The following is a 10650-nucleotide window of genomic DNA, read 5'->3' as shown; positions in this document are numbered from 1 at the left end:
TGACAAAGAAAAGGCAAAAAACTTGCCCAGTGCCCCACAGTAAATCTGTGTCAGATGCAGGTCACAGCTCCCCTTTTTCAGTCTTCTTCTGATAGCTTGCATGCATTGAGACTGCAACAGGTCTTTTGCAAGGAAAAATTCTTCGACAGAAGAAATAAGATGGAAGAATCTGGTACTGTTAATTGTTTGGCACATAGATTAAAAAATAATGCAGACATTTAAGTTCACAAGACACGTTCTGACTAAGCTGCCTTCCTGAGCTTTGAGACTTTTACTCAGGTATTATAAATAATAATAATAAATTACGATTAAAAAGTGCTAGTATGCTTTTTATTTCTAATAGAGGTGGCACAACTTGCAGCCAAAAGACTTCAGAGCAGTCCTCTGTGACAGAGGACTGAGCAGGAGGTGAGAGAGAAGCCCTGCCGGCTTCCATTCAGATGCGCACGTGGATCCATCTCCACCTCCCTGCAAGCACTGGAGCTGCTCGTGGGTGTCCGTAAAGAGATGAAGAGAGAATGACAGCCCAAACTGTGACTGGGGAGGGCAAGGGGAAGCTGGACTGGCATTTCGGCCCTCATCTGAGGTCTCGGTTGCTAAATCTAGGGTGTAATATTGGCTGCTGGGCCACAGAGAGAGGAGTTGCTGGGGTTGAGTGGCCTGGGCTCATGGTTTTGTTTCTCTGACCTTGCCCCTGGCGGCACAGCGCTGACCTGGGGAAGATCAGTGTTCTAGGAGCTTGCAGATCTGGAGCTGTGCACAAGATGCTCGCTCCTTGTTTTCCTGTGACAGACTTCGTGAGAAGTCTCAGCACCATTTCAAAGTGTGCGGGAAACACTTGTATGAATTACATCCTGGGAAGGAGTTAGATTTTCTTTGTTACCCTTGAGCAAAAACTGTGCATGCTGAAGGAGTTTGCTTTGAAAACCCTCTGCATTTTTGTATTTATTTAACACTGATGCCAGAAAGACAAAGACAAAGAGACACGCCTGACACAGACGGGAACACAGTTGTGATAAACTCAGTGAATATCCATCCGTGGTTCGGGACCAGACCCTAAGAAACCTCCGTCTTGTCCTCAGTGGAGTCAGAAACATTTCATCCTCTGCATTTCTTGCCAGCTTTTCCTCACATCAGAGAAATAAAGCTGTCAGTCAAGATCTTTTTCTTCAGAGATTTCCACACCAGCAGCATGTAATAGAAGAGTACCATAATAAGCCATCCAGCCGTGATGATCCTGATGACTGATATATCACTGCCATTTTACTTTGTCGGTGGCATGGTGCAAAGCAGGAGGTATCTTATCTTAATCTGCTTCCACTGCCGATCAGATGACTAAGTATTCTGTCAGAGAAGCAAAAGGCAAGAACACATGTTTGTTGGGAATTGGCATAATTGTCCGATCTAAGCTTGCTTTAAGCAACCAGGGGTAGGCCTTAGAAATCTCAGGGCCTGCTGTAGCTGAGCAAACCAAGCTGCCAGAGTAACTGTGAGAAGCTCCCACAGCAATGACTCCCACATCACCCAATTAAGGAACTCAGAAAATATTGTTATCAGCAGCTGGCCTCAAGGACTAGGCCTACGTGACCATTAAGCACAAAGGGGGTTGTTTTCCTAACTTCTAATCAAAAGGTGGTGTTATTTTCTTAACAGTTTGTCTGGGTGCTTTTGACCAATAATCTTGTGTGAAACACTGTCCACCCCTGTAAAATTCACTATAAAAGTTGGGCTATTCGGGCAATAAAATGGTGAAGCATGATCTGACTCTGCTGGTGTCTGTTGTGCTTTCGTCCGTGCTTCGCAACAAATGGCGCCCGAACAGGCTGAGACCTGAACAAGGCCTGAACAGGACATCGCAGCGGGACAGACATCGCACCGGAGCAGACATCGCAGCCGAGCACGGACATCGCAGCGGCGCCGGGGCAAACACCGCAGCGCAGCGGGACACCAGCGCAGCAGGACACCAGCGGCGCCGGCACATCCGAACGCAGGTAGACCAGGAGACCAGCGGCGCCGGGACATCGGCGCGGCGCCGGGACCAGTGCCGCCGGGGACCAGAGCCGGGGTCACAGCGCCGAGACTGAGACATCGGAGCGGCGCGGGACATCGGAGCGCCGCCGGAACTTCGGAGCGGACATCGGAGCGGCGCTGCAGCTGACCAGACACCGAGCCGCAAATGCTGTACACAGGACTCACGGTGAGACGCGCTACTCCCGGTGAGAGACGCGAGACACGGTGGGACGCGGGGACGCGGGGACTCACGGTGAGAGACGCGGGGTACGGAACCGCGCAGGACATTGAAGTAATCGCGGGACACTGAAGTAATTGCGGTAGAGGTAAAAGGGACGATAATCCCCGCACCTGCACTCTGACAGGTGAACGGGACGTAAACGCGCAATCCCCGCACCCGGGAGCGCCCGGGAGCACCTATAGACGGTCCCTGCCAGTCACTTGTCTTGCAAAGGTTGTAACAGTATAAACAAAGGCATGGAGAGACAAGCGGCCTAGGATTTGCTCAAATGTTTCTTAGAAAAATGAGGCACGCAGGGTATAGACTGCAAAAAGGATTTACCAGGATTATTAGCATATGGAGTAACAAAGGGTTGTTTTATCAATCCGGATACAGTTTTTGAACAAGCAGAGTGGCGCAAATTTGGGGACAAATTGTTTGATGAAGTTATTAATAACAATAAGACTGCTAAAAAATTATCGAAGCCTTGGAAAGCAGTCACTAACGCCTTAGCTATACATCAGGCTGAGCAGAGAGTCGCTGCTGCCGCTACAGAGCGACTGGGATTGCCGGGAAGAGCTGGTAGTGTTAACCCTCAGATGGACGAGGAAATAAGAGAGCAAAAACCAGACAGAAAAAACACCAGCCCGTTTACAGACGGTGTTCAACAGAGGCAGAGGATGTGGAACCAAATAGCAAATGAGGCCCTACGTGAGGGTGAACACGAGATAGCTGCACAATTGATTCCAGAGGCCTTCCCGGTAATATACTCACCACCGGACGCCCAGGGTAATGTTACGGTTAATCTAGTGAATTTGGACTGGAAATTGTTAACTCAGCTGCGGTCCACAGTAAATGACTCAGGTCTGAAAGGTGAACCTACGAGACACATGCTGGACTACATTTGGGGAACAAATATTTTGCTTCCAGGAGACATACGCAACATAATGAAGTTAATTTTGACCCAACACCAGCAGCTCTTATTTAATGCCCATTGGCAGGCTGCTTGTCAAGAATCAGTCGCAGTGATAAGACCACCGGGGGACCCTTTACATGGGGTCACGCTGGAAGAGTTGATGGGGATAGGACCGTATTTTAGGACAGAAGCACAGGCATTGCTGGGACCTGATAAAGCCAAGGAATCAATGAGAACGGCCAGAAGAGCATTGGATGGGATAAAGGAGCCAGGGGGAATACCTTCCTACATGGGAATCAAACAGGGTAGAGAGGAACCATTTGGGCTTTTTATTGATCGCATTGCAAATGCAATACAGGCGGCAGGGGTGCCCGATTACCTCCAGGGCATGATATTAAAACAGTGCGCAATTCAGAATAGCAACCCCTCTACTCGCAATATATTGGCTTCCTTGCCCGGGACATGGACAATCGAGGAAGGGTTGGAAAGAATGGCTCAGGTACCAGTAGGCCCACAGGCTATGTTAGTAGAGGCAGTAAAGCAATTAGGTGACAGCATGCGAGAACAGGCACAGGCTGTGAAAGAGCATGCTGAGTTTACACAGAGTCAGGTCCTTGCAGCTCTTGCTCCTTTGCAAACCGCCGGTGGTCAAGTACCACCCCCTAGTAACCAGTTACCACACCGCTGCCGATGTTATCGTTGTGGTGCTTTTGGACACGTGAGACGAAACTGCAGAGCTGGGGCAGTATGGTGCTCAAATTGTCAGTCGAACAATCACAAGGAAGCGGCATGTCGACGCAACATGCCGGGAAACGGCCGGAACAGCGGCAAGAGTCGCAAAAGCCGCTCCGCTCCCGGACCCGGCCCCGGCGCCGGCACCGGCCGGGGCAGCGCGGCCGCGGGCGGCCACCTCTCGGCTGGGGCCGGTCCCGGTCCCTGTGCCCGAAGTTTCCCAAGCCCGCCCCGCCGAGGCGGAGGATGCAGCAGGATGGCGCGGAGCAGGGCGGCTTCCCCTGGCCGGAGCCGCTGCCCGTGGCCGGCCCGGCGCTGCCGTTCCGCTGCCCGCGCTGCGGGGAGCGCGGTCGGTTCGGCCGCGGCGCGCATGTCAGGGCGAAGTTCAGCAGGATGGTGGAGGCCGTGGACAAGACGAAGGAGAAGCGGCTCGACAGGCTGACCGGGGAGCTGGCCCAGAAGACGGCGGAGCTGCTGGAGGTGCGGGAGGCCTTCGTGCAGCTCTCGCAGAAGCAGCAGGAGGTGCAGCGAAGGGAGCGGGTGCTCAGCAGGCAGGTGAACGTGGCGGTGGAGATGATCGCAGCCTTGAAGCAGCGCCTCAGCAAGTTCGAGGAGGAGGCAGAAAAAGAATTGCGGGGAAAAGCCAGGCTCCAGCACTTCATTGAAAACCTGCTGCAGCGCGTGGACCTGGCAGAGAGGCAGCTGGAGTATTACCAAAACCAGCAGGTCACCTGCAGCCGTATAGCAGATGTTACACGCTCTTTCCTAACTAGTAATCATGTGTCTCATCCATTTGTGGTGAATGGTCAGTGGCAAAAAGAAAAGGGGGAGAGTAAGGGGCGGCAAAGACAGAAACGGTACCAGGAGGATGCCACTGACACTGACGGCACGGGTAATAGCAGTAGTATAAGTGACACAGGTGCGGGGCGGCGGGCACCAGTGTCCTGGAAATGTGATGGTGATGAAGACTGCTCAGATGGCAGTGATGAGAGTGCTTGTGTGAAGAAGACGTGTGCTGAATCTGACTTTGTGTGCAACAGTGGTCAGTGTGTGCCAAACAGATGGCAGTGTGATGGGGATCCGGACTGTGAAGATGGGTCTGATGAGAGTGCTGAGCTGTGTCATATGAGAACATGCCGGGTAAATGAAATCAGCTGTGGTCCTCAGTCGACCCAGTGTATCCCAGTGTCGTGGAAATGTGATGGTGAAAGAGACTGTGACAGTGCAGAAGATGAAGAGAATTGTGGCATTGTGACTTGTAGTGCAGCAGAATTTACATGCAGTAGTGGACAATGTATTTCCAAAAGCTTTGTCTGCAATGGTCAAGGTGACTGCTCCGACCACTCGGATGAATCTTTGGAGCAGTGTGGCCGCCAGCCTGCACCTCTGGTGAAGTGTTATGTGAGTGAGGTGCAGTGCGGCTCAGGTGAAAAAGACTGTGACAGAGATCCTGATTACAAGGATGGAAGTGATGAAATTAACTGCCCTTCTCAGACTTGCTGGCCAGACCAGTTCAGATGTGAAGATGGGAACTGTGTCCATGGAAGTAGGCAGTGCAGTGGTGTGAAAGACTGTCTGGAGGGCACTGATGAAGCAAACTGTAACAATGTTATTCAGTGCTCTGGACCTGGCAAATTCAAGTGCAAAAGTGGAGAATGCACAGGTATCAATGAAGTGTGTAACCAGCAGAGAGACTGCAAGGACTGGGGTGATGAGCCCCTGAAGGAATGCAATATAAATGAATGTGACTGTCCATCTGGGTTTGAGTTTGTAGACAAGAGAAACTGTGGAGACATCGATGAATGCCAAAACCCTGGTATCTGTAGTCAAATCTGTATCAACCTGACAGGTAGCTACAAATGTGAATATAACTGTGGCTATCAAATGAATCCTGCTACAAGAACCTGGAAAGGGCCATATGGGTATAAAAATACAAGTAACACCTGTGATTACAATGACACTGCTAAGCAGGGTTTAGGGGTTCATAGCATGGAGACAAGGGGTAACAACTACAGTGTTTGGAACAATTGTACAGCTTTGGCCTTACCTCCTGATGTTTTTCTGATTTGTGGGGATAGGGCCTGGCAAGGTATCACTGCAAATGCTATCAGAAGTCCATGTTACTTAGATAAACTCATCGTATTTGCTTCTAGCTTGTTGCAGTTGCATGAAATCACCAGACATAAATGGGCATTGCTTGCACTGGATAGCAATGATAATGTTGAATTGTGTGGGGTTGTAGCTAGAGCGGCATTGGCAATTTTAGTGCTTGGAGTGGCATCTGTGGCCGCACGTAACAACTGCTCGGCTGCGGGGATCAGCTGCGGTGTGGACGCCCCTAGGTGCACCCTGAGCGTTTTGTTCGGAGGGGACTCCACTCTCAGCTGCTCACCGCAGGAGCAGACAAAGATCTCCTGTAGCTGCAGACAAACAGTAGGTTTTCAGCTGCTGGAGGGATACTAACTGGAGTATTAATAATTATATGTGTTATTCTTAAATGTCCAGGTATTTTGTGTTGAGAGTATTTGTGTAAGGGTAAGGTTTTAAAACAAGGTGTTGCAAGTCACTTCACGAGGAACACAATGAGAGACAATACTTGTTTGTTTGCTTATCATTCTAAATTATATTCTTGTGGTATGATTGAGGTTATGGTATGATTGAGAGTGAGATGTGCCAGAGGCCTCTGGGTGTACGATTGTGCTGTGTATGTGCGATTGTACTGTGTACTGTGTGAGTGAGAGCGCATATAACCATAGTCCAGGTTATTGTTGCCATAGTGTAGGATTCCGGAATATAGCCATAGTCCAGGTTATTGTTGCCATAGTGCAGGATTCCAGAATATAGCCATAGTACAGGTTATTGTTGCCATAGTGTAGGATCCCGGGATATAACCACAGTGCAGGCTAAAAGCATAGGTAATTGGTGCCGGCAAAAATCATAGAAAAATGGATTTATTAGAAAGATTCAATATGATATCAATCCTTTCAATCAATGGTTCACTGATTTGTTTGAAACAATGCATAAATGGTTACTGGGATTAGTCAAAGGGGCATTAAGGATTCTGTTCATTGTGGTGTCAATCATCATTACACGTAGTATTGTGATAAATGTGGTTAAAGGGTTACTTGCAAAATGTTATAGGGATTTTGAAGTGGTGCTGGGAACAGGTACCCAGTGGATCACTGCAAAGTGGACTGAAGCAGTTTTAGAATCTGCACACGCTGAAGACGACCATGAAGAGGTTCCTGATAATCATTCTGACAATGACGTGGGCTGTGACACCTCAAGGACTGTCAAGAACAGCCTTTGATCACCATCAAGTGATTAGGTTTAAGTGTGTTACTATTAAGTTGTGTTGCTTACTATTAAATTGTGTTACCATTAAGAGCATACAGTAATTGTGGTGTTATTAGGGTTAAGTTGTATAGTTGTGTTATGTTATGTATTTGACATCTGCTGTAAAACCAAGTCCTGCTTGTACTAAAAGAAAACGGGGGAATTGTTGGGAATTAGCATAATTGTTCGATCTAAGCTTGCTTTAAGCAACCAGGGGTAGGCCTTAGAAATCTCAGGGCCTGCTGTAGCTGAGCAAACCAAGATGCCAGAGTAACTGTGAGAAGCTCCCACAGCAATGACTCCCACATCACCCAATTAAGGAACTCAGAAAATATTGTTATCAGCAGCTGGCCTCAAGGACTAGGCCTACGTGACCATTAAGCACAAAGGGGGTTGTTTTCCTAACTTCTAATCAAAAGGTGGTGTTATTTTCTTAACAGTTTGTCTGGGTGCTTTTGACCAATAATCTTGTGTGAAACACTGTCCACCCCTGTAAAATTCACTATAAAAGTTGGGCTATTCGGGCAATAAAATGGCGAAGCATGATCTGACTCTGCTGGTGTCTGTCGTGCTTTCGTCCGTGCTTCGCAACACCCACGGAGCTGGAACAAAGGCTGAGGAGCTCGTTACCAGTGCAGAGCAGGGCTTGGGCAGATGCTGCTGGACAAACAAAACTACTACTGCCTCCTTTGAAGTGCATTTTAGATAGGCAGGAGGGAAAGAAACAAGTGAGGCGTTTGTAACACTGAAGAAAAACCTAAATCTGAATGTCCCTAATGGGTGTTTATGGTCCATCCAGTTCCCAGCGGATCCAAAGGCGAGCTGGTTCCTTATGTGCAGATACACAATCAGTGATGTTAGCTTCTTTCCATATTTCTCCATCCTCCACAATGCTATTGAAATAAACTGCAAGCAATTCCTGGGCCTTGTAAGACAAGGTAGTTACCTCCACAGCCAGCCAGCAGCAGATTTATCGACCTCGAAGACACATTAGAACCATATTTTCTCTCATATGACAAGTGTGCTATTTTATTAAAACAGTTTTTCAGCAATTCTGAATCCCTGCTGCAACTCCATTTTGTCAAAAGCAAACTGAAGATGTTTTCCACCAGAGACAAGGAAATTGAACATGCTGCTGTCCTGGCCTGTGACAACAGGGTGAAAAAAAAAACAACAGTGGAGACAGGTTTTGAGACAATAACGATCAGCTCCTTAATAATTGAGCTTGGGAGTGAGGGAGTCCTTTTGGCAGCAAAATTAAAAAATCTGGTAAACTGTTTTCATGGTACTTTCACTGAGTATTTGAAGGAGTGGGGCTAATATTTTGAGGACTGGAAGCAATTTGGATGAACTTGAAGATTTCTGCCTAGCAAGAAGTGTGAAACCCAGCAGGAATTGCATTAGTAACGTTGGCAGTGCTGCACTCAAGAAGATTGACAAAGGTGAATGATTCGACGAGCGTGCAAACGTAAAAAAAAAACATTGAAATTAAATGTGAAGAGGGGAATAAAAATGAGATCAGCAAGATAGGAAGTGGAGTGATATATTCAAGTACTTCGTGCAAAATATAAGCTCAGTAAAAACATGAAAACATTATCTGTGGTTTTACTGGCACTACCAGGAACCAATGTATCTTCACAGACAGATGATAAGAAATACAATAGCTCTGGAACCACTAAAGCAATCAACATAAAAATAAATTCCCAAGATATGCTACCAGTGTGCTTTAGATTATGCTCCTTTAAATTTAAACTTTTGGAAGAGATGCTCTTCCCAGTCCCTCAAATCCCCTCCTGCAGTTCCCTATAGTTAGAGACCTAAGAAAGGAGTTGGAGCACTCGGAAAAGCAGTCTGCTGATGGCACATAGAGACAAGGCACTTTGAAAGGTACAGCACATTATTTTTGGTTTTAGGACAGGTTATGTCAGAAGAGAAAAGAGTTGTGAAGCTAAATGTGAGCTTGCCAGTGAAGGCTCCAGCATGTTACTGAGCTCTCTGCTTATTTTTAAGGTGATGCAATGTTTTAGGGCATTACGATAAAACTTGTGCTATCAGTTGGTTAGGCTGACCTTCGGGTTGTAGTTACACAGTTTGAGTCACAGCTTCGAGTTATTTGTCTTGTGTAGTCTGCTATAAACAGTCTGCTAAGGGTTTCTTATGTAACATCGTTCCTATCAACTTCAGCAAAAAATGCTGCGTCGTGAAAAATGTGCATAATGTGTAACAAATTTAGCCCCGTCGGTACCTACAGACAAGCGAGTCCTTTTCATCATTTTGGAGCAGTTATCACAGCCTGAAGGAAGGAGGAAGGGAAAAGGCAAAGCAAAAGAAGAAAAAGGGCGAAAGCAGCCTTTAAGGCAGCGAGCCATGAAAATGCAACCCCCTTTTGCCAAACTGTTGCTGGCTTTCGAGGTGAAGGAAAAGCATTTTTGCCTTTCCTCCTCGGCTTCCAGGGTGTCGCCCAGCTGCCGCACGCTGCAGGACACAGAGCCCTCCCTGGCTGCTCGCCGAGTCCAGCCTCAGCACAGGTGCCGGAGCAAGATGGTGACATTTGGAGTGAGCTGTCCTCGAGTGTTTGCAGCGACTGCGCCTTCCAAATGCAGCTTTGCAGTAGCTGCTATGTTGCATCACCTCTCATTCTATAAATCTGTCGCCGTCTATCCAAAGCCCGGAGCAAATTCATTTGCTACAACTTTTACAAGTACTAAAGCCCATCTGTGGGAAGTCACACACGGGATTATTTCTGTCCTCTTCTTATTACAGACTCAGCAGTCTCATTTAAAAGCTGTATTACCCAAACCAGGCTGGGAACGGGTGCGTGGCAGTCCCACAGCCATGCCCACGATGCCCAACGTGCGGCCCCCACGGAGGGAGCAGAAATGCCGAGGTGAGGCGTGCTGCAGCGAGCAGCACTTCGTCCATGTGGTTATTTGTTCCAGCAACCAAAGGACCCAACTCATAACATTAAATCTAAATTAAATTACCATCCACTGAGCTCCTTACAGGTACCTACTTTAAGAGGGTGTTTATGCCGCAGAGCTGCCCAAGCAAATCAGCTCCCAGCTAGCCCCCGGGGAGCATGGAGAAGCCCTCAATTTGCTGCTGCACAGAGCTCCTGTGGCCTCATCACCTGGGTTTGCTGGGCTCCTGGCCAGGGGGCTGCTGCTAGCCAAGCCACTTCAAGCTGGCCCGGTGCCTCAGGATGCCCAAGGCATGGGCTGGCCCCACTGCCATGGCTGGAGGAGTCCTGTGCTGAGGGCTAGCAAACCCCAGTGCCTGGGGCCGGCTCATCCTAACCAGAAATCTCAGGTTCACACTTTCAGACTTAGAAGCTAATGCTGGAAAGCTGAGAAGCTTCCTGTTTTCCTTCAGACCTGCACGTAGGAAATTGCTAGTTGCACACGTAGAAGAGCTTCGCAGTCTTGGCACTGAATTT

The sequence above is a fragment of the Anas acuta genome, chromosome 16, assembly GCF_963932015.1.
Source record: "Anas acuta chromosome 16, bAnaAcu1.1, whole genome shotgun sequence".
Classification (NCBI taxonomy): domain Eukaryota; kingdom Metazoa; phylum Chordata; class Aves; order Anseriformes; family Anatidae; genus Anas; species Anas acuta.
Note: the sequence above shows the minus strand (reverse complement) of the source record.